The sequence below is a fragment of the Mugil cephalus genome, chromosome 1, assembly GCF_022458985.1.
Source record: "Mugil cephalus isolate CIBA_MC_2020 chromosome 1, CIBA_Mcephalus_1.1, whole genome shotgun sequence".
In the NCBI taxonomy this organism is placed as follows: domain Eukaryota; kingdom Metazoa; phylum Chordata; class Actinopteri; order Mugiliformes; family Mugilidae; genus Mugil; species Mugil cephalus.
Window position 1 is genome coordinate 45,263,806 of NC_061770.1, and position 25,305 is coordinate 45,289,110.

Below are 25,305 nucleotides of genomic sequence, written 5' to 3' on the forward strand. Positions count from 1 at the left end.
TAGATTCTGATAATTTTGTTGGTGTGTTAATGTTGATGTCTGTGTATGTTTGTGGACAAGCTACTGGACACTTGAATAAAGTATTTTTCTATTCTATACTATTTTACTCAACCTCCTGCACCCCTTTATTACCTGTATTCTGTTTACATTATGTGGCAACCTCTGGGGTCGCTGCAGTTCCTTGAATGGCCACCTCCTCTAAAAGCTAGTCCCACAGAACTCCATGTTAAAATGATCCAACATTACAGCAGAAGTAAACATATTTACTGCTTGGTACACAAAAAAGCTTTAGGTCTATATAGCTAAATTGATGATTATATCTCATCTGTTTAGACTATATCAAGTGTTAAAGTTGAGCTATTTGCTGCTTTGCTGTTACTCACCTGCATCAGCTCCAGTAATGCTCAACCTCTATGGGAATTGTGGAAGGTGGTGAAGATGGTGACGGCCTGAAGCACCATACTGATATTCAGAACTGCTCTCCAGGAATCCTGAAGGTTTGTCTGTTTTTATCAACGGTTTTCAATGGTTTGAACAGAGGATCTGTCTTATTGATTGCCATTATAAATCAACAAGTATGAAGCAGAAGTGGGTTGTATTATTTTTATGAGTGTTAAAGGTTAAAATATTTAATTGCATAAAAAATTTAAAGCATGATAATCGTGAGATAAGAGATATTTTTCTAGTTTGTATGACTAACATTTGAGCTCCCTGCTCAGTTCATAATTGACTTCATATTACACGCATTCAAAGTAAATGTAGGTAACTTTGGTCTTGTTGAAAAAAAATAAAAAAAACAAGGCTTTGAAAAGAAACTGTTTACTCTCTTCTTCATTATGGATTTTTGTCAGTTTTGATGCTACAGTGCATAATACTACGCTTCCGAGGATAGAATTATTTACGGCACTTCAGTTTCCACTTGCTTTCTGCGGCATTAATGCAGCTTCAATCACTTCCTGATTTCTGAGGTTATAATAGCAGAACAGGCGTTCATTGATTGCAAATTTTTCAGAAAAATTAAAATGAAATGACATTACAAGCAGTACAAAAAGGTATTTATTAAATAAAAACACTCAACAAATGAAACGATGTATATGGCTTATCTTAAAAATAATGTTACCTATTGGCTTTTAGTGGTTTGAAAAAAAATCATTTTATTTTGTTATACCTGAAATTTCCAACAAAGGATCATTGTATTTTTGTATAATTAAAGTTCTTTAGGAATATTAAAAGGTCTACATTAAAAAAACAAGGATGAAAATAATTGAGAGCAGTTCAAAAAACAGAACAGACTCTTCACAGCTTCCAGCAGGAGACTTTTAGCTGTATGAATCTCTGCAGATGCTGATTGGATGCCAGCTGACAAAAGTTCTTGTTTCCAACGGCGAAAGGCAAGACTTTCCAAGAAAAGAGCAGTGCTCTACCACTTAATTAAGAGAGCCCACCACAGCTGTGAGAGTGTGACTCCACACGAAGTTGAGAGGATTGAGGGATCAAAAAGGGAAAAAGGTACTAATCTTGCTCACTTACTTTCCCAATGTGATGCATTTTTTTTTTCTAAACAGGATGTTGGAGAGGGCTATTCAGAGGGGGGTTACATTTAGAGGAGCACCTGGGCGGGGAGTTCATAACCACGCCCACTGGAGCCACATGTCACCAGTGAAGAAGCTAGACCCAGTTTGTGGCGGACATTTTGATATGAGAAAGCAAACACAAAAGCAATTCACCTGATTCTATTTAGCATATCATAGACCTTTCAGTTACACAGCACGCACAATGGCTGAGTTCTGGCTTCTAAAAGAACCAGGGATATTGTCAGTGTTTGCACTTTGCCTTCCTAAAAAGACTGCTGCGATTATACTGTTTAGTCTCTTGAAAATGGAGGGAAACTCCACTTTTTGAATGGCTCAGCACATGGCAATCTAGTTCTAAGCAGTAAAAATCAACTTCTGCGTCAACATTTTAAAGCCTGAATGGAAGTCTTAAATAGTCACTTTGCTAAATCTGAAGTAATGATGGAAGTCTGAAGAGTGGTCAAGCATTTACAAACGGACTGGTAACTCGCAAAGAAGGAAGGACTAATGGAACTATTGATTCACCAGCAACATGTGGACAAAGCTTGACATTGTAACCAGTGAAGACCTTCAGGACTGAGCCTGAATACAGAGCAACTGGACTTCAGGGGAAGGCAAAAAGAGATCTTCATGCGGGTGTACGTGTGCAGAAGCAGAACTTCAAAAGTAAGTGAACGTTCTTCTTTGGCACTGTGTTGTGTTTTTGGGTCATGGCCGCCGTGTCATGGTTGAGCTTGGAAATGGATTTCACTTCATTATCAGAACAGTGTATTTGATAGGTCTTGGTCCTGCAACTTCAGGTTGGGGCATACCAACACTTTGTTTGCATTTTGTTTGACTCATGTTGGTGCCAGTGCTGCTTCTGGCCCTCGAGTATATCAGCCTTTGCTTGTGATACCCTTTGATCAGATAAAAATGGAAAGTGTCCTCCTTGTTTTTTTGTATCGCACTGTATTGTGTTGTTTGTTGGAGGCCTGCCATGCCTGAGACTCTTCAGGTGTTTTCAGACTGAACAGAAGTGAAATGTGGAAGTTAAATGCTCATTTTAAAGAATAAAGGATAGCCAGGTAACTTGACCAACTACTGCAAGTATGTGTGTGTGTGAATGCGACGACTGACTCAGACTTCACTTTTTTATTTTCCTTTTCAAACCAGCTAACATGCCTTTACTGTATTCGCGCCATTCGTAGGGATATCCTTTCCATGTCCATTTGTGCCTTTCCGTAAACTCAGTCAAAATTAGTCTAAAATCAGCTCCAGGGTTCAGTCTGAAAATACCTGCAGCCTTGACAGCAAGCTACATTTCTGTCCAACAAGTATGCCTTTGCATCTGCACTCATTTCTTTTTCAGGTTATCCCTTCAAAAGGTAGGTGCAGTTTTTTTGCATTTTCGTATGCGGTGTTTGCTGGCCGCCGTGCCATGATTGGGTCTTGTTTTGGCCGCCATGCCGAGACTGGACGTTGTTTAACCTTTAAATATTATGTGTCTCCTCATATTTTTATTTACACCGATGTCGTGTTTGCTGGCCATGGCTTGACCTTGCTTTTTATTGTGACCCCAGTGGGTGCACTCTTTTTGCCACAACCAGCAAAAGAAGTGAGTGAGAACTGATGAAGAGCAGTTCTCGAGACATTTACATTAATGGTGCCTGATGTTGTCTACTTTAAGCAATGAGGAGTTTAGTTTGTTGTAGGTAACGGAATAAAGGAACCATAGTTGTTAATATAGAGCCTCACACGCGAGCAGATTGTATTTATATGCCGTTTGACATGGTCATTTAGTGGCTGCTTTACGCAAAAGTATACAAAAGTTGGCAAGACTTTGTCAACCTGCAGCAATAAGCATGGTTGTATGGAATTAACTTTGGGTTCTGTAATAGAAATGTGAAGACATATCTCCTGTTGTATTTATTTTTTGGTGGTCTGCCTTCTAAGATGCATTGTTTGTTTCATTCCAGAGTAGTTTATTCTCTGCATAGGATTTGATATATTTAGCTATGAACTGGGCTCGGAGCTTATCTGTGCCCATTACAAAAACGTTACAAATCCATCCAAGGATAATGCGCATATTGCGCTCCCTCATGTGTTGGAGTGTTTTATTTACTGCTTTATGTGCCGTTTGCCATTCTTTAGTCATCAAAGCTTGGCATCACATTAGCTGTAGTGGTGGTTAAAATGTTTTTTTGTTGGTTTGTTTTTTTATCATTAAGGGTTTTATTTGACTATGATCTAGCTTCCCAGACAGTCAGTTGAACTCTTCGCACATCACTCCGCATGTGGTGTGTCCTACATTTCCTGTCAGAAAATGCCCAATTTAAGTCATTCTCGACAGATTGCATGTTTATTGTGCGAACAGTCTTCCCCAACGCAGCTCGAGTCGCCGTCAGAATATTAAAGAACAACCACTCTTCCGCACTTTTCTTTTGAACAACTTTGTCCGCCCTCGTCGCAGAGGCCAGAACCAAGGAATAAAAGTGAAGTGGAGAGCGTAGCTGCCAGTCTCTGAGCGATTGATGTTTGAACAATGGCTGACCTTGCCAACCGCAGATGTGTCAGGAGTGAAAAAAAAAAGAGCGAGGAGGGGCTTTTTTTTTTTTTTTTTTTTTATAAAAGCGTGATTAATGTTTCACCTACTGTAAGGTAGCCTTGCATCTTTGCTGTGGTCCCGTGTACGTAATCTTGGGCTAGACCCGCGGAGATGCCGTATGTCACTGCTGCTTTTAGAGGTGCTTCATCTGAGCCTTCACTTGATCTACTGACACATATTTTTACTGAAGCCTCTCAGCGCACAGCTTGCCTTTGGCCCTCCATGTTGTTCCGTAGCACAAGACAATACGCATCTCTTCAGTGCCATGGTTTATAATCCAATAGAATTTTTTTACTTAGCAATATTGTATTTGTTTTAAATCAGTGCTCGATTTATTAAGTCACATCTATGTAATATTCCAGCACTTCAATTCAAATCAGCAATTGGTGACAAGAAAAGCAGTAAAAAAACAATAAAAAGGAATTTTAATGGTGAAGAAATTTCTATTAGTTTTGATGGCCTTGACCTAATTTTCTTCTACAGTTAGGACCAAAATGAATAAATCCAAAGCAGTGTGCGGACTGCTCACTTCAGGTATCTGTGCTCCCTGTAAATAGCTGCTGTGACTGCTTATTGTTGGAGTAAAAATGTTGGAAAATGAAAGAACCTCTTTACGTTTAGGCCGCGGTCCAAGTCGATGGCCTGAATGCTAATTGACTTATTTCCTTGGAGTAATAATAATCGTGTTGGAGGACCGGGCATAAGTGGTGATTATTATTTCCTTTGTTGCTGCGCCGTTGCCTATGGGAACGGCTCAGGTGGAAATACATAAGCGCTTTCCTTCTCCTCCAGATACATTCCCACCTGTCACCATGACACCGTCTCGCGGTGACAACCTTATTTTTTTTATTTTTTTTATTTTTTTCAGCAGTAATTGAATAGGAATGCTCGCCAGTGGAGAGCTTGCAGCCTAAGGCAGAACAGCAAACAAAACAATTTAAGGCTAGCAAAGCGAGGGGCGCTTGGGTGGGAGTTGTGTCGGCAATAACGCCCCACACGAGGTGTCAGTCTAACAATTATAAGATCAGTTCCTGGTAGGATCGTGTCGTGAACCCGGGAGGAAGTTTTGTAGCCTTAGCTTATTCAGCACTGCGAGGCAACACACTCAGCACAACACGGCCCCCACCATGTCCTAGCAAGCTAATACATTTTTATTACTTGTGTCAGGCCGTTTTAAGGTACCGCACTATGCAAATGATGAATTCTTCCTCGGGTATATTTTCCTGCTGACAGTTTGGAGAAAAGCTGAGTGTCACAGTATTGATTTTCTTTGCTTCTGGCCTTGGTTGGAGCTCCTTCACATATGTATCTATAAGTATATTGCTGGGGAAGTGTTTCTAAACTGAATACTTGCAGCCAGTTCCACCAGTGGAAAGAACAACTTTATTTTGGTGGAACCGAAACAAACGCAAACGCCGAGCAGCTTCCAATCACGTTACGTCACAACTTGTTGCCGTGGGTTGCGAAGGATGTGGGGAGGTGGGTCCGTGTGGGGGCGGGTGGGGGCTGCGATCTTAATGGCAGCGGGTCTGAAATAAATGGCTAGAGAGGCCTCCTATTACTTACGTTTCTCTCCACTCTCAGCCTCACCTAATGGGATATGCCTTGAAACTGAACAATAGTTCCATTAAAGGCCCAAGTCAGAAACAAGAAGTTGAACACGGAGCCTTTCAAACCGGCGAGCCGAGCTGAAAGATGGAATTTCAGCTGCTTGAGATTAAAAGCCCGCAGCGGCAGATGGAAGTGAAAAAGAAGCAAAAGGGAGAGTGAGAGGAGGAAAAAATGGTAGATGGGGAGGGGGGGAAGAACGAGGAAGCACAGGAGCAAGACAGAGGTGGCAGGCAGTCAAAGTGGCAGTTACACTGTAAATAAGATCTCCCCACAGGGTGCTTAACTCTGGACTGCCTTTGTCTGGCCTTTAATAGCTTACAGGGCTGAGAGAGACAGATTAGAGCAAAACTGCGGGGACACAGAAATATAGGCTTTTGTCTACAGCTGGGATTTATCTCCCACCCTGAGCCTGAACTTTTGTTTTCCTGAGGGCCTCCACTGTGTTGACTTGTAAAACCACCGGGTTGCGTCTCGGTTCCCGTTGCCTACCTACTGCGTTCGGAATCGCCGTCGTCACCTCGAAGAGATTGCGTCAGCCGCTTGAAGGCCGCCGCGCTCCGCGTCTCCTCCTCGCCGGTTCGTGGGGGAAGTGCTGACGGACGCGGGTAGTTTGTGAACTTTCGGAACTTTATCGGGATGCGTTTCTCCTCGTCGAGGCAGAGCGGCGAAGAACGTACCGGGCTCATTAATCAAAGTGCAGCCTAAAGGGAAAACATAGTGGGCTACATTAATTTTCGCGGCAGACTGGCTGAGGGAAATGATTAATATATTACCATGAGGAAACAGGTTAAGAAGCCCTGATTACTGTCATATAACAGATCAATGAGAAAGTATGCATTATTTAACTATTTTGTCACATTTTCTACCAGACGGAAACCTACCGGCTGGGATGAAGAGGGGGAGAAAAAAAAAACTCCTTTTTTCCAGAATTTACACAAGCGACTTGCACAGGCCTGAAAAAGGTTGAGAAAAGCATAATTTGCATAATACACCTCGCATTTAAAATCAGGTGTCGTTAATAATGAGCACTTGTGTTTGAAGGAGCTCTTCATTAGTGTGAATGAGCATGTGATTGCCCGGGCTTTGATGTGACTTCACACGGCAGGGGGAAAAAAAAATCAAATAAATAATAATATTAAAAAAAAAAATGGATCGAGGTGGCTAATGAAGTTCTGACAAAAGGCGAAGTTCAGCGAATGTCAGCGCTTCTTTTGACACTAGCAGTTAACAAGAGACACTAAGTCCCTTTTCAGATGCAGTTCCCGCTCACATGCCAGGAAAGCAGGCGAGCAAACATGAGCCGCGCAGACTATAGGTGGACGCGCTTAGCGCTCCAACACTAACGAAACCTTCGCGGAGCACTGGCGCCGAAACCACGGTGGCCCTCGAGGAACACAGACTTTATGTGGTTGTACCTGTTTGGCAGCCTAAATGTCACCTTCATCCATCACTCTCTGAGAGATGTTTAGATAATATCCCTCTTTTAATTGTCCAAAAAAAACAAAAAAAAAAACATGATAAGCGCACGTTTCCCAGAGCGAGCTTCGCAGCAACAACACGGGCACCTGCGTGTTTTGATGGCGGTATGCTAATTAGCTGCTGCATGAGCGGATGCCGCTTCCAAAAGAGAGGAGAGCCTAATTAATTTTCAGATTTGAGCTTTGATGTGTCTAATTGCTCTAAGCTTCCCAACTTCATTAGTCAGCGAGCTCCCTCGGTGGACGGTGAAGCCGGGTCCCTGCGGTTGCAGAGCAGAGATTTACCTGTGTATTTTTAGGCTCTGTTATTATTAGATGCAGTGCTGCTGCTGCTGCTGCTGCTGCCGCCGCTGCCGCTGCATCTCGGCCACGTCTAAAACCAATAAGAACAAAGCTTTGTTGTATAAAATTGTACTTCCGCGCTTTGAGTGCGGTGAATCGAGTTCATCGGAGCTGTCAGTTCGGTTTATGAGCGCCCGGCGAGTTTTGTTTCGTAAAATTGCCTTGAAAGGTGCGGTGGGAGTGTAGAGGACAACAATGAGGGCTGTAAGTAAAAAGTGTGTGGAGTTGGGAATGGCTTTGCTTTTCATCCTTCTCTATTTTCCAAGGAGAATTTGGATTATTTATTTTTTAATTCTTTTCCAAATCTGTTGTACCTGTGTGCATGTTTTCTCAATAGTCAACCAAATGAGCTAAATAAAATACTGTATCTGTATTCCCATTTTTATTTTTGATGTCACAGAAGAAACTTCCTTAGACCTACTCTGTATAAAATACCCAGCAGCATTAAATAAGGTATTCCTACGGTTGGAACCTCAAGTCAGTGAGCCCTGATATTTATAGTCTTTTATACCCTTTATCAAGTGCAAAGTGAGAAAATGATTTTCTTCAATCATTCGTGGTGAGCGAGATAACAATATCTGTCCCCGCTACACAGTAAAATCTGTGATCAATTTGTCTTTTAGCATTAACTTGGTTTGTCACATTTACATCATCCAAGCTTAGTTTTGATTTTCAACCTGAGTCGACTTCATTCCCGTCGATCCTTCTTCTAAGTCATCCAGTTACAGTTCTCTTGTTGACATAAATTTTAATTCCCAGGGAGAATCTTTTTGCTTGAATTAAAGACGCTGTAAAGAAGAAGCATCCAGGATTTAAGCGGATCTATTTGCAGAAATGGAATATAGCTTAAATAAATAACTAATGTGCGTGTAACTGACTATGTCATCACTGAGCTTTTGTTAGGTTCCATCGAGCTCTTCATATCTGGAGTCCTCTTCAGCAGAGGGTGCCGAGTTGCGGCGCTATGTTCGTACGGTTTCTAAAGGCAGATTTCGAACATAGTGGACCCAGATGATTTTTCAAAATAAAGTAATATGTGCAACCTTTTACTTTCAAACATCAGCATGGCGTATCGGCTTCAACAGGGTTCAACTTGCCTTTTAAAATAATAAAACAAAACTTTAAATCTTAAATTAAAACAAACTAAATGGCTCACGCTCTAGAAAGGAAAAGGTAGTGTGCAAAGTGTGCAAACTCACTGCTAGATGTCAATTAATCCTATATCTTTTTTTTTTTTTTTTTTTTTTTACTAGGAGCTTTTACTAGGAGCTGTAAATGACAGAGACATGTGAATGTGTCTCATCTCTTCTAGATTGTGGCATAGTTTTCTTTCTCAAAATGGACACAGCGCAAAATCCCAAACCACCACATCCCAAGCACTTTTGCGTCACTGAAGCTATAGTTTATGAAGGTTACGCGGTATAATATAATATAAGAGAACCTTGCTATGTGGTGATTAAATACGTCATATTTACAAGTCCAAATTCAATTGTTGCTCGTGTTTGATCTGAATTCTCCAAAACACATGCTCAAGAACCAGCCGGTGGTGGAAGTATGAACCTTGAGAAGTAACAACCGTCACTCGGAGAGTATCGGCCATCACTATCGTTTCTTAAAATGTCAAGTGTGCTGTCTCTAACGAGTTGATCACCCAGTTGCGGCAGCCTGAACCTAGTTGACATTCAGAGGACGCGCATGCCAGCGGGCACAGTGGAATATGTTTTCACTGCTGTCAGATGGAGTGATCCAATTGACACCTCATTACTTGAGAGAATATTGATTGAAAGGGAGCGTTCTTGCTAGGTTTCTCCTATATGTTTAAAGAGAAAAAAGATGACGTGCTCATTAGGGGGATATTTTCCTGAAGTGCTCCGATTGGTTAGAAGTAAATGTCAGTCACTGTCACTGGTGCACGTCCTGATAATAATTCTCTCCTTTCCGTCTGTCACCGTAATTTGGAAGGTAATGACGACGGCAGTGCTACTCGGTTTACTTACGAGTGTGAGCGGCATGGGTTTAAGACCTATTACTTATCTGGACTGAAAAAAAATGAAATGTGTGTACCATATAAAACATAATTAAAGCGGCCTTTGTTCACTACGCCAAATGAGGACACTGGTAAGGGGGGGGGGTCCATTTCATTTACTGAGGGAAAAATGCACATGAAGAAACAAGTTTGAGACTGCTGGCTTGCAAGTTTTTTTTCTTCTTTTTTTTGGGTGGTGGGGGGGCTGCCTGCCTGAGATAGCAGGATTGGGCTCATTAGTGAGCTTCTTGGTGATATGGGCCCGGGAGTCCGGGGCTGAAGCTCGGGGACTTGCTGACTTGTAAAAACACCTTTCTCTGAGCTTTTAATTTTTCTTCTCTCCGAGCTCGTTTAGCACCCGTGAAAACACCCAGAGAGAGCGATTGACCTCATCAGTTTGCCTGTTTGACCGTGTAGGGTCATTTTCTGCAACAGAATAAGTAATTGGCTTCTGGCTTCCCAGCTTTATGGTATTATCATTATTTTCTAAATAAGTGTGTTTCAGAGAGATACGGCGCTATTGTTGTTGTTTTTGTAGATGTTCAGCAAATATTATTCCCTGTGCAGAACACATTCTTCTTATTTACTTGACATAATAAAGAGGCATGTTTTTCTCAGTACTGTCCTAAAGGCAGAATTTCGAGAGCCAGAACAAACACAAACGACCTGCGAACGTATGCACTGTTCTGCACTTCTTTCGTTTTACAGAGGAATATGACACTATAAACACTGCTGTAAAAGCCATTTTCACCCCTGGGTCATCTCACACCTCGATTAACAACTACACTGCCTCCAAAGGCCACCAACAATGTTTTTTTTTTTTTTTTCTTGTAAGTCGTTAAATCTTGTAAGATTCCCTTAGCGGGAAAGCGATCACTTTTCATTTGGCTCACGCTGAGACACATTAAAAGCCCTTTGCTACTGATGATCCATAATTCAGTCTCATCAAACCTGCGTTTTTGATTTCTGCTGACCAAATGGGGAGAGCGAAAGTCTTCATCAGCAGCTTGTTGGGGAATATATTCCTTAAACAATGCTAATGCGCCCTGTCAACTTCTGTCTGTGGATAGAGATCTGAAGACTCGAAGGGGAAGTCGTCCATACTAATAAACCCACAGAAAAGCGTTCTGCTGTATATTAATCAACTTTGCTTGTTTTTCCAAGAATGAAAGTGCAGCAGTCCCAGTTGTCAATTATCCCCCTCCCAACAGTGATTTCCAATAATGTCTTATCAACTGTACCTAAGACACGCTCCGATATCACCGATTCTTGACGCTTAACAGTAAACATTCAAAGGTCAATGTGTGTCTAACTTCTCTGAAGCACACTGCCAGCATTAGTACTCCTAAAAATACCTTAACAGTTTATGGAAAAGTACTTGTATTTAAAAACTTTCTCACAAGTCTTGGACAACACTGTGGTACAGGAACAATTACTGTTTCTATTATTATTTCTTGATTCAGTTTTAGTTGATGGAGAAAGATGGAGAGAGAACAACTGTGAAAGAGAATAACTCTTCTTACCATTAGGTGGCACATGTCTGTATTTGTCATTCAAAGAACAGAAACTGAAAGAGCTCCGAGGCTAGGAAGCTAGCTAGGAAGAGGAACAAAATGTTGTACAGATTTGTCCCTTCTGGAGTGAGTATGACAAGTTGAGCAGTTTATATATTCCAGGCGGCCATGGAAGACCGTAACCTTACGTCACTGAAACGGCCACGCTGCCTTATGGGTGAAGGAGAAGTTGCTGTGTTGTGTGTTGTCCTTTGAACAATTTAAAAGCTAAAACTTTGAGATTTTCTCTGCTCGCCTCAAGAGAGAGGGACAAAAACTGAAGAAAAGTTTGGCTTTAGGCCATAAAACATGTGGACAAAGATCCAAAGCCGCGGGAGCCTGATAGTCGACATGCGTATGTGTGTGGCAAACACTTAATCACTTTAAATTATGATGCTAATGTTAGCATCATCATTTTTTTTAATAAAAGATTTAGCGTTTATCAGCTTATTATCAGCTTTATGCTGTATTTATATCATGATTAATTACTTTAACATTATGGAATGGTTATGAATTGATGACAGATGTCATACATTATCTGGAGATTCACTGACTATGGGGGGATTTGAATTTACCACCAGTGGTTTGTTTTCACCCAAATGGGGGCGTGGTCTAATTTGCTACTCTCTTCTATGTTGTGACAGTGATCGTGTATTTTAATATTCAAACGAGATGTATGTTCATAAACAAACAGAAGAGCAATCCTAGCAATCCTTGCGATGTGTTTACTTTCAGACCACATCTGTTTTTCTTCATCTTGCGTTAGTTCACTAAGTTCAACAGCCAGCTGGTTTCTAATCATGCTCCACCATCGATTCAGCTATTGCTAAATTAGCCAAAAAAAAACACACACAGTCAAAGGCTTTCTCGGTTTGTTGTTGTAACCTTTGTCTTGTATCATCGACTCCATGTTTCAAAAGTTGTCAACATTTTCCAAGGATGATATTTCTTGCGAGTGCTCGGAAGGGCTGTAACTCAAGGAAGACAGAGTCTGGTCAATGTTTAGCTGTTTTCCTCTGAGTCATTATCGCTGCCTCAAGGCTGTACTCATCAGTCTGCCTGATAAACTGTGTCACTCCATCAGAAATCAATGACATCATGCAAAGTGTGACTGAAAATTCGAACCTAATAGGCAGTCAAATTTATGCATGTTCCCGCAGTCAGGCTTTCTCACTCGACTGCACAGGTTGTCTGTGTATTTCCATTCCAAAACAGTGGCACTCATTAATTAAAGAGCAGACCAAAGTTCCCTGCCAGGGTTATGTTGGGGCCGATCCGCCCTACTAAACCATTTCCATTTGCCCTTGGCTTTCTAGGTGAAGCAGAATGAGGGAGAATCTCCATATCGCGTTTGTTCTTGTCAACCTATGGGCAAACGTTGAACCAGCACTGTCATATATTTGCATTACAATTAGCTGTGCCCTAGCTCAAAACAATTTGTATTTGCCGGTGGATGCCGAATGGGCCGCAAAAACAAAGCATGTGTGTCTGTGTGGACGGTGCCTTGTGCTTGGTCGATAGTTTATTTCAGGGCGCTCGTGTCTGCTCGGCTTGGATTCTTACCTTTTGTCCATGACGCTAGCTGTCTGTGGGTGTTTGTGTGTGTCCGTGTGACCCGAGGGGAAAATGTTCCAGACAGTAGCGGTGACATGCTCGCCACTTAGCTACAAGAGAATCGCACAAATGGAGCCTGGCAGGCTGCAGACGGAAGTTGGCGAAACGGCACAAGATTTCACACAAAACCTGATGCTTAGAACCAAAAGTATTTTTATTGAAAGAAAGAAGGAAACCACATAGGAAAAGGCTGTGTAATTGTAATGCCATTGAAGTGATGTAGAGAAATATGCAAGTTGGAAGGATACTAGTGCTTCAGTTCCGATTCACAGGGGCTGCTTATGATTCAGTATTTCATTTAGAGATATTTCCCTTTGAAAACAGTTTAACTACTTAAAACTAAAGCTGATATTGTCACTGTTTCCAGGTATTTGTGGTATTTGAACGATATTTCACCTTCAGTTGGCATATCCTGCTTATGGCTTTGCTTTTGCGAGAGTCTTCTCTGTCATAATTCTTCTCAAGTCCAATCAGATTTCAGGACTGATGGTACTCACAAGGTTGTAGCTGCTGTCGCACTGTGGACCCCACACGTGGACTGGTCTCGTTGCACAGTCCTGGGAGCTTTGTCGAGCGCATGTGGTCCCATAAGATGCAGGAAATGGCGTGAATTTAAGATCAGTTTGAATCTAGAAGCCCCAGAAGGAGGTAGTTGGGCTTTTTAGCTTTAAGGCGACGACCCGCAGGAGCCACCGATGTGTCATTCGTTGGATATTCTTCTGAAAGAAGACCTACCTCTGTCCATACACAGGTAATATATCTTTTTCTGTTTTGCTGGTTCCACTCGCAAACATTTTGGGGTTGAGGGTTACCTTGGCAACCGGGGGCCTGCAACGTCCACTAATGACCAACTGTCAGCTACAAGGCATAAAGGCCAAAAAAAAAAAAAAAAAAAGTAAAAAAAATTGCAGTGAAATGTGATCAACACCTCTTGACACAGCGTCAACGCAACTGAGACCTCGTGAAGACTTATTGCCGAGCTCTTGTGTTTGACTGGATCACTTTGGTGCCCGTGACACAATTTGCACGCGCTCGCGCTCATGTTTAATTTTCGACTCCGTTACCAGGAATTAAGCCCAATCATTTATGCTGACAGTACTGACAGTGTCCCTACCTCATTGCCAGTGTTTCTATGGCTACACTGTGTCTGGCGCCGTTGAGAAAAGCCTGGTGATTAGCATTCTGCTGCTTTCGCTGGTTCAAAAAAAAAAAAAAAAAATGCCTACTGTCACATTCTAACAGCGGTCGCACTAAAACCTTCCCGATGCAACACTGTTAAAAATCCGCGAGTGTGCGCCCGCGCGTCTTTGTTTTGTCACAACCAAACAAAGGGTATTCACGGCAAATAATAACATTACACCCTGAGCTAAGAGATTCATGAATTAGTAATTGTAGGAGCACTTCTTTTTTTGTGTGTGTGTGTGTCTGTCTGATGTCTGTTGTGATGTTGGGCTCATTAAGCATTCAACACAGTGAGCCGGGGTCTTGCGTATATGTGCACCTCCCAGTGTTATCTAATAACTGGCAGACAAATGGAACACTGGCTTGTATTTTACCAACATTAAGCGAAGGTTGTAATTAACACGCAACATCCAGTGTTCTCTGGGATTTTAGGGCCGTTGTCGACTCGTGCGGATCCGTTGGGACTCATTCGCCAGCTGATTGTGGCCGTTTTGACTGTGGTCACCTCTGATCTCAAATGAGTCGTGTTGTCACGATGAAACGGTCGGACTCGCGTGTGGTCTGGTTCCTGCAGTTGGGTTTTTTTTGATATCACTCCGACGCTTCCGTCCAAACTTTGTGTTTTCTTATCCGTTTCTCTTTGCGGCCCCATCAGAGCCGTAATGAAGACCGCTCCGGCGTTAAAGCCACTCGATGCAAATGGAATAATGCAAATTGATGTTGGGAAAATTAGTTTGAAGTGTCGGAAGGGAGGCGGCCCGCGCAGACGAATGGCTGGGACGGCAGGCACTTACAGAAGTTTCCAGGAGCCTTAACTCATCATAAAAGTGCTTCTGCCCGTTGGTGAGGAAAACTTTCTGCGTCTTCTGAGGTTTTGACAAGGTTGTTTGAACCAAGGCGCACGTAATTTATACACTCGGGTCCATTTATGTTTGGGCACTGACACAGTTTTTATTTTAGCTGTTTGCCAAAACATTCCGAAGTTACAATGATATAATGACTAGAAGTGCAGCCTCTCTGCATTAATTTGATGGTATTTGCATCCAAATTGGAGTAAAGGTGTGGGATTTACTACCGGTTTTATGCACGGTCCCCCAGGGCTCATATTTAACTGGACAAACTAATCATAAATAAAATGCTCATCCTTTGCAGGGGATGACTGAAGTCCGGAACCTGCGGACGCCACACAAAAATGGGTTTCCTCTGAGAGCGATACGCGTGCTCGATGGGGTCGAGATAACTTGCAGATTAGGGTGCTTTACTAGCATATACTCCTGTGGTCCATCTTTGCTTCTTTTTTTTTTTTTTTTTTTTGTTGAATCTGGGCCGACTGGATATTATTTTAAACTTTTTGAATCCATCCGGAAGTTTGTTTCTAATTCTTATCAATAAAACATGTGCAACCGCCTTAAACCTGAACATACCTGACGTAAACGTAGCACCGTGCGTCTGGGGGTTCAGTGGAGATTGAGTGGGCTCTCGGTCAATTGCAGGAAACCTGACAGTCAAAATGCGGCCTCGTGATTGACTCAGCAGCGGTGGGGGCGGGGCCTACATTGTACCGGAGCCTTATATTGACAGGTATCGGCTAGCGTGGCGCTCCGTGTGAAACAGTGCGCTGCAGAGACAGCTCCTGTATCGCTGAAAAATAACGTCCTCTGCCTCCATTTGTCCTTTCTAATAAATATGTTGCATACGCGTTAGTGTGTATTTAAAGGAATTTAAGTTTGTGGGGTAAAATTAAAAAAATAAATCAAGATTTTGCGTTACCTTCTTGTAGAATAAACGTAGTTTTTTCTGATTCGTCACAGTGTTGCTACAATCATTAACGGCTCCATTCTCATCTGCATTCAGGAAACACACAAATGAAGTCGGCAGTGTGGCAACGCAGCGACGTCCGAGCACACTCGTGACCCCACGTGCGACGCATTTGCAGAGGATCTACTGATGTTCTCTAGCCGTGAGTGACCACGCATTAGCCCCTCAAAGCGAGGTGCAAATTGAACGAGCTTTTACCGGAGTGCGACCCCAGACTCCGTAGTTCACTGGACAATACTTTAATTGCTCCCTTAAACTGTCACAATATTCAGGTTTGCGGCGGCGTGTGCCGAACAGTACTCGCTGTTAAATAACTGAACTTGAAGTAAACTTTGGGCAAGAAAAAAAAAATAAATAAGTAAAAAAAAATATAGCAGGCGGCTTGCACTGTGTTCAGTCTTGAGGCGAACAAGCAGCTTTCTTCACACTGTTGTTTCTCCCAATTATTATTTCTCCCTGATAAAGACATGCGAGTTATCCTGCAGCATTGTCTTCAGTGGCGTGGCTCAAAGCGCATTTCTTTTTTGGGACGCGCGGTGGTGGGGTCGATTTGTGTTGTGATATGAGATGGAAATAAGGGAGGGAGAAAGATAAATATTAAAAAAAGAAAATAATAATAATAATAATAATAAAAAATGTATCTTGTGAGAGGGAATGGAGGCTGCGGCATCAGAAAATAGATATCTGTAGCACATCAGCGTCAAACATTACACTGCCGGGTGTGAACCTGCAGTTCCAGCCGGTTTTCAATTCCCACTGACGCGCAAAAGATAATGAGCTTGTAGATGTTTTTTTTTTTTTTCTTGTTTGTTTTTTCAATGTATTTTTGCTCATGTCTGTGGCAGGGATTTTAGGTTCGGAGGTAATAATGCTTGTTTCTTGCTTTAAGAAACAGTAAAAAAAAAAAAAAAAAAGCAGACATTACAGACGAGGTCTGTAAATGTACACCGCAGTTAACTCTACGTACACTCCCAGAAGGCTGGAGACATTTTGTACCCGTGTTTGAGCATTTTAACACCAATCAGGCATAACATTATGACCACTTGTGTAAGTCTCTCTTCTGCCTCCAAAACAGTTTTAATTCATCAGAGAATGGACATGGTCCTTCTGACGGTGTCCTGTGGTGTCTGGCAACAGAATGTTGTTAGTGGGGACCTTTGAGCCCCATGGGTTGAGGGGAGGGTCCTCTGTGGATCATCCCACAGACACTTGATCAGTTTGGGATCTAGTGAATTTGGAGGCCAGGTCAACACCTTGTGCTGTGAGGCTGCATCCTGCTGGGGACGGCTGCTGCCATCAAGGAGTGTCATGGTTATGAGCTGGGTGTGTCTTGTCAGGTCTAGGTGAGTGGTACATGTCTAAGGAACATCCACATGAATGTTGGGTTCAAAGGTTTCCCAGCAGAACATTGAGTTTGTCACAAGATGGTTAATGTTATTCACTTCTCCTCTCAGTGATTATAATGTTGTGGCTGGTTGGTGTATGTAAATCCTAATATATATATATATATATATATATATATATATCTATATATATAGTTGCTGATATATGTGAATCTTTCATATATTTTTTCCATATTTGGCCCTTTGGACGTCTCCATTATGCTATTAATAATATTTATACAAGGCTTCTTGTTCAGCAATAAAACAATTTGTTTTCGCTGTTGTTGCAAATGAGACCTCGTGAAGACTTTGGAAAAAGGTTTTTCTTATTTTTGGAACAGTACCCAGAAGTTGCAGTTCATACTGAGTTGCAACTCATACCGAGTTCTCTATGAAGACAGGGTGCAACCAGTACAGCTTGTCTGACAAACTTTAGTTTGAGAGCTGCCAATCCTAAAAGAAACAGTCAAAAGAAAATGCACGGACAAATCCCCACTCAGATACCAAGACGCTGTTTACTTCAGTGAACCAAGAACATAATCTTTTCCTAAAATCCTCAATAATTAATTGTAAAAGTGTTTTTGTTCCAACCAGCTGACATTAAATAATACAGATTATTTATTATTGCATCAGTGACAGTGAGTTTGATCATTTCTAGATGAGAAGTGAGGCAGACAAAAGTCAGTTTTACTCTTTATTGGTCATTTTCAGAAATCGTGAAACGCTCTTCTCCATAAAAGACGCCCGAACATCTGTGGAGTGGGCTTTAACTGAGGCACTGAAGACCGTTCGCATAGGCTCGCTGCATTTCAAATGAGCTGCTGAAATGAAAATCAAAGGTGTGGACTCTGCGCTTTTGATTAGAAGTGACGCTAAATGTTTTCTTTGTGCTTGGTTAAAGCGAATGAAGAGGGAGGAACACTGACATTAGATGAATAAAAGCAGTGACATTCAGGATGGCTGAATGGCAAACGGAGCTGCAAGACCCTGGAACATGCTTCCCGTGTGTCTTGAAACAATGCGCGCCGAATAAAAACGTTGATGCACAGGGTCGGGCTAATTTTACAAGCACAGAGGGCCATGTCTTTTTTTTTTTTTTTTTTAAAGCTTTGGCAGGTCATGTAAAAATGATTCAGCTTCACCAGAGGGCATTATGCGGCCCCCCTGGCTCAATCTTTGGCTTTTCACCCACCACTCCGCAGATTAGCTGAGTATGACGATTACTAACATGTCATGGCCGACAGGGCTGCGCGGAGTGAACGGTGCCAGGGGATCCATTCGCTCTGGCACAATGACCGGGGCCAGAGTTTGCCACGGGCTCACTTTCTGATGATGCAAGGAACTTGGACAGAAGGGTAGTGTTGTAAGTGGGGGGGTGGGAAAGGGTTTCTCACACACTGGGGGTGTGAAATTGAGGAGGAAATGGGAGATTTTCAAGAATGCCGTGTAAAAGGCAGGTTTTTTTTTTTTTTTTTTTTTTTTTTTTTTTTGCTTTGAGGAACTGATGTCTTTGAGCAAAACCTTTTCATATATTCATCAAAACATCCTGTACCCAGTGTCTTTGTGATGCTGTCTTTTGTTTTTCTTTGTGTTTTGCAGCCAGACATGAAACCTAAAAAAAACAAAAAAAACAACATGCTTGCAGAAGTTTAAAGAAACTTGGCTCAAGGACGAACTTCGTATGCGTTCGCGAGGATCCGACGCCGCGCGCTCACCCGGAGACAGTCATTTCCTCCGAGTAACCCGTTCAATATCGGCGCTCACATAATCTGAATGAATTTATTGACTTTACCCCTGGATGGTACTGAATATTCAGAGCATGTCAAAAAAACAAAGTGGCACGTACACGCACATTAATACAAATCAGAATGTTCTGAGAAACAATTCCATAAAATGCAAATGATGCGGGTGACCTTGCCTTGTGGGGAGAAATGAGAGGAAAAACACAGCACACAGCGTTGTCAACAGAAGTGATAGAACCAGAGAATATTCCCTCGAGGCAAACTGGAACATCTCTATTCCTCCTCCCCCTACCCCGCAGGACTCGCTGGCAGGGGGATAAAACTTAAAAAATGAAAGATTGTGAGCTTTTAGATATTGACATATTTTAATGCCATATTTCTCCCAAGCAGGTATTATCTGCATAGTGAAGCGGTGTGCTTTTTTTTTTTATTTAAAAAAAGTCTGTGTAGTCGATATGAGTGTTGTCCGCCGTCTGTGAATAATGGATGAGGGTGTGAAAGGAAAGGTGATGTGGAAGTGGGTGAATTCATGCATGATGTGAGACGAGGAAAACTGCTGCTTTGTACTTTACATGCACAGTCGCACACATCTTACGCGCACACAAAACAGACACCAAAAGGCACAAGGTATGCTCTGAAAGTTAGAAATCACAGGGTTTTTTTTAATGCTGCCAATAGATCTGAACCATAGACTGTATGTAAATACACTATATTGCCAAAAGTATTCGCTCACCCGTCCAAATAACTGAGTTCAGGTGTTCCCATCTCTTCCATGGCCACAGGTGTATAAAATGTAGTACCTAAGCATGCAGACAGCTTCTACAAACTTTGTGAAAGAATGGGTCGCTCTCAGGAGCTCAGTGAATTCCAGCGTGGTACTGTGATAGGATGCCATCTGCGCAACAAGTCCAGTCATGAAATTTCCTCATTACTAAATATTCCACATTCGGCAGTCAAGCGAATGGGAATGACGGCAATCAGCTGCAAAGTGGCAGGCCACGTAAAATGACAGAGCGGGGTCGGAGGATGGTGAGGTGCATAGTGCACAGAGGTCACCAACTTTCTGCAGAGTCAATCACTACAGACCTCCAAATTTCACGCAGCCGTCCGATTAGCTTGAAAATAATAGTGCATAGAGAGCTTCATGGGTGAGCAGTTGTATCCAAGCCAAAGCTTCTGATGTCAGTAGCTCAGGAGGAAGAGCGGTCGTCCAATAACCGAAAGTTTGGCGGTTTGATTACGCCCTATCCCTAGTCTGTCCGTTGTGTCCTTGGGTAAGACACTTAACCCACGTTGCCCCCAGGTGTGTGCTCCCTGGTGTATGACTGCGAATGAGTTATGTTGGCGGTGGTCAGAGAGGCCGTGCACACCAGTGCACAACGCAAGGTCCATGGTTGAGTGACTTCGGTGTAGAAGAGCTTGACTGCCCTCAGCCCAATAGAACACGTTTGGGATGAATTACAGCAAAGACTGTGAGCTGGGGCCTCTTGTCCAACATGAGTGCTTGACCTCACAAGTGCACTTCTGGAAGAATAGTTAAAAAATTCCCATGAACACACAAAGAGTGGACCGATGTAATATTAAACCCTATGGATCAAGAACAGGATGTCACTTAAGTTTCTATGTGTGTAAAGGCAGTTGAGTGAATACTTTTGGCAATATAGTATATGTACAACATACCCACGTACTCGCATTGTCCAAACTGATGCTACTTTCCCAGTGATACGGAAAACTCCACTTCACAGAGCAATTGGCCTGGAAACTTGTAGTGATCATAATGTTGCATCCTTTTTATATAGCATCAAATTACTAAGTAAAACTAAACTTTTCAAACAAAGTGGACACTTGAATATACATCAGTATTATATCAACTGCCTAAAAGGACAGAAACCATCCTTGAAAAATGTATTTAACATGTACTTTCGTGTTTTGATTTGACCCGCGTCACATTCGCTAACATGGAGGGAGCGGAGATTATGACCTGTACTCTAGTCAACCACTAGGGGGAGCTCTACTTGCTTTGGCCTCACTTTTGAGGAGGTGTTCTGCCGTCAAACTTTATACAGTATATGGTCTGAACCATTGTTCCCACCGCATTCAGACAGTCAACAAATAATATAGCATGTAGCTATCCATGTTCCCTGCAAACATGAGTTGTCAAGAAAAGGCAACAAACCAAACTATTAATGTAAACCTAAACAGTGCTGCTTAAAAGTCTCAGTCTATCTGGTGTCTTTTTTTCTATTTCTCTCATCATTCTGCTCAATAGTCGCTCACATCATCGGCAAAGATGCCTATTCCAGCCTCAAAATGATGAACAGATAATGGTTTTTAGAGTCAGACTCTTCAGGGGTACAATGCGTCCTCCCAGATATATAAGGAACTTGACACTTCACAGGAAATGTGCAGCAAATTCAAGTGTAGGTTTCTCACTCATTCTTCATTTGTCATTCTACAGAATCCACATCTGTGGTTTCCTGCTGCTCGCCACACTTCCCTCCCCTCATACGTCTGGAAAAAATATCAGGAAATTAAAAACTCCCTCCATCAATGTACAGATGCATGTGAGCTCCACCAGAAGGCGAATAAATAGAGCAGCGATGCGAAGGAGTCAGAATTAAGAGCACAAGCCCAAACATTGATTAATCGCTGCGGGGCGAGACACGAGTGAAGGCGAAGGGAAGGAAATAAATTCAGACACAACAAGATAAGCATCATTGAAGAGCGACTTCTCAGAGGAGCTGCGTTGTACACAAATTACAATTATGGCAGCTCTAGGAATCTGGAAATGTGTGTTCATCCCTGTGACATTGACATCCCTCTGACAATAACAGTTATGTTTTTTTCAATCCCGATTACAAAACAAACACTCAGTGTGTGCATGTGTTTGTCATTTAATACCCGTATTTCTGGCTGGTTGTGGAAACAAATAGAGCTGTGAAACTAAAACATAGCAGGAATTGGTTTCTTTTCATTCAGCTGGTTTGGAGCAAATAAGCTTGACAGCGTAGTGTCACCAAAAGGTAGTCGTATAGGATATGCTGCATATGGATGTAATAAATGAATAAGAAAATTGATAATTGTGAGAAAAATCTGAGAGAAGACTTTCAGATTTATTTATTTTTTTTTTTTTTTTAGTATCGCCAATGATACTCCAAACAGCATAGACTGTATAAAATATGGATGACACGTACATACTTCCTTCCATTGGTCAAACTGAAGCTAGATAGGTACAGGTTACAAAGAAACGTTGGATTCTTTGTTACACTTATTAATTAATCTATTTTCTCTACTGTCATGGTCCTACCACACCACTTCACTGAGTGGTTATTATGGCAACTGTCAGTCATCATGATGTCACATCCTGTTTCTATAGCATCAAATAAGAAACTAAAACAAAAATTCTTAGAATAATTGACTCATGAACATGCATTAATATTATATTACTACCCAAAATGACAAAAAACATCCTTGAAAACATTTTTTGACATGTACTTTAATTTTTTAGCTCAGCCCAAGTCCCAAGAGGTGGAATTTATGACATATACTGCAGGCGGTCACCAGGGGGAGCTCTGCTTGTTTTGGCTTCACTTTTGAGGATCCTGTCGTCCACCTTTTGTATACAGTCTATGGCTTGGAGATTAGGGGAACAAAATGCTATTGGTCACATGCATTTAGCAAGGACCGTGTGATCTGGAAATACCACATGGAGAGACTCTTCTTCTTGAGGGTCAGTCAGGTGATTACATTTTTCGTTACCTTTGCAAAAATTGCCTCACACAAGCGTAATCCACCTGTTTTTTCAAATCATGTTTTTTTCATTTCTCTCAGGGTTTGCTCATATTTCCTCATACTTGTGTTTGAGAATTGTTTTTAACTGTGCATAGTTGAAATGATCTCTGAAGCACAAACTTTGAGCACGGTATCGGTGAAGATTATTGTCAATCCTATCATTTAGTTGGAGCATCTTTGCCTCGTAGTGGCACTGGACCTGCATACGTGCTATACATATTGTTCACTCTGTTGAAAAGATGCACCGGGAGAAATCATTTTCAAGTTGATCTCACACAACAGGGCAGGCTTTCCTGCAGATTACAGGTTTCACGCAAATGACTGGTATTATGGTGATGGCAGGAAATAAACAGGGGTGTGGGTGTAGGGGCGGGAGAGGGAGATGGAAGGAGGGAAAGATTCGCAGGGGCAGGATCACTTCGGAAACATGACCTCCTTTTCATCACTGTCGGGAGCAGGCATTGAGGAGACATTCAATGGAGTATCAGCCAGTCATTCACTCAGTCCTGTGTACACCGTTACACTGTCCACTAGAGAGAATGTGAGCCAAGCAAATTTCCACCCTGGCAACACGATGCCAGTGATTGCAGCATTCTGGCCTGGAGAAAGGTTAGTGGTACCCAGGGAGGGCAGGATGTGAGCAGATGCCCTCTTATGGGTCCTCCTCCTCTGCATCCATCTCCTACCCCCCCCCCCCCCCCCCCCCCCCCCCCCCCCCCCGCCTTTAAATCTTTTGCCCGTGCCACAGCTGGCTGACAAAGCTGACAATGAGCTTTTCATTGCTGCCATTCACCTACACACAAGCTACGGTAATTGTTTCTCGCTTTGATTCTCGGTCCGATTGTGCATCTCGCGGCGAACCGCCAAGCGAACCCAACAAAGAAATGGTGGTGGTGGGGAGGGGGTGGGGGGGTTGCGTTATCGTCACAGATGAACAGGCGTACCCTCTGTAAATATTTCAGCTTTTCAGATGGAACAGGATAGAGGGGGGGGAAAAAGGGAGGGGAGGGGTTCTCATTGCCAATTGAAATCAGCCGAACAACCCAACCTCCTGTCCGTGGTCTAGTGTTTCCATGTCGATGTGTACAGATGTCTCTCCAGCTCTAGCAGCCTTTTAAAATCCAAGAGTTCGGTCATAGGCAACTGAAAGTCTTGTCTCCACCGTGCTAGACTGTAAAAGATTCCTCTGACTTTCTGTGAGAAAATATTAATAAACCACCATAAAACTTTGGGGAAAGCATTAAATTGAGAGTTACTGTCAAATGTATGGATGGCTGTGTCTGAGCAGAAACGCACAGAACGCACAGCTCCAAAGAGATGACTTGACAGACTGCTACAGTACAGAAGTATACAGTGTGTCCTTGAAACCCGTGTCACTGTGAAACGCAATAATTGTCTACTCTGAAAGCACATCTCCAGCGGGAATTGACAACAATGATTTATTTGCATGTCTTAGGGAGTCCTTTACTCTACATGGGTCTCATGTCATGTGTCTCTGTCTCATCTGCCATGCATCGGGACGCGCATAAGACTACAGCGTTCTAATCTGTTTTAGGCAATCTTTCATGTCACTGCGCGACTGTGTGAGATGATTAACTGTCATTTCTAATGCACACACGGGTCTGAGATATCAAACGAGACAACAAGACCACGCGAGGCGGAATGAAGGATTTGCCATGCACCTACTGTGGATTTTCTGAATTTTACTGCTGCTACATCATGGCTACACAATGCGGTATGCGAGGGATCTGGAAGACGGCCGTCAGTTGATGGATCTCAAAGTCCTGGCTTTAATATTTAAAGTTGGACATGAGTTGTGTCACATTCCAACGCACAAATCAGTGTGGATAGAACATCATCTATTGCTTGGCATGCTGATTATTTTCCAACCTTGGCTAAATCTGAGAGAAAGGCCCTTGGTGGATTCAACCTTTTTCTTTTACCTCTGTTTTGGTCTCCACCATCTCCCCCCGAAAACGAATGTCTCTAAGGCCGCTAGAAATGTATAATGTTTGTATGTCATTTGGTGGTGGCTATGTAGGTTACAGTGTGTTTTTCGAGATTGTTTTTGCCAAAGATAACTGAAAATGCCACTGGTGAGAGCGGTGAGACTGAAGCAGTATTGTAATGTTCCGGGTGTGTTGCAATGTTTTTATAGTGTTGCGAAAGCTCCATGAATCTGAGTCGAACTGCTGATCGGGGGCATTATTTTCATCACTTTAAGCCTCACCTTTTGATTTATTGCTGATACTGAAGTATTGATTCAGACACCTCACCAAACATTCATATTTAAATGTTTTGACTGCCTAATTCGTCAAGAGTCAAAGGATCTGTGGTTGTATACCAAACAAAGTCTGTTAAAAAATAGTGCATTATCTAGTGCATCAGTATATAAATAAGACAGCAAAGCACATTTTAGCCTATAAACTCCATATTACTATTAGCTTAAATATTAATATTGCCTGCATACCACAGTATCTTAAATGCATTCTACTTTGGTCTGACAATGTTGTTGTAATGCGCAGGATGTTGGCACTTTCATTTCTAGAGATGAAATGTAATTAAGTTGCTCGCAAAGAAGTTTTACTCTGCTTGTAAGATGAG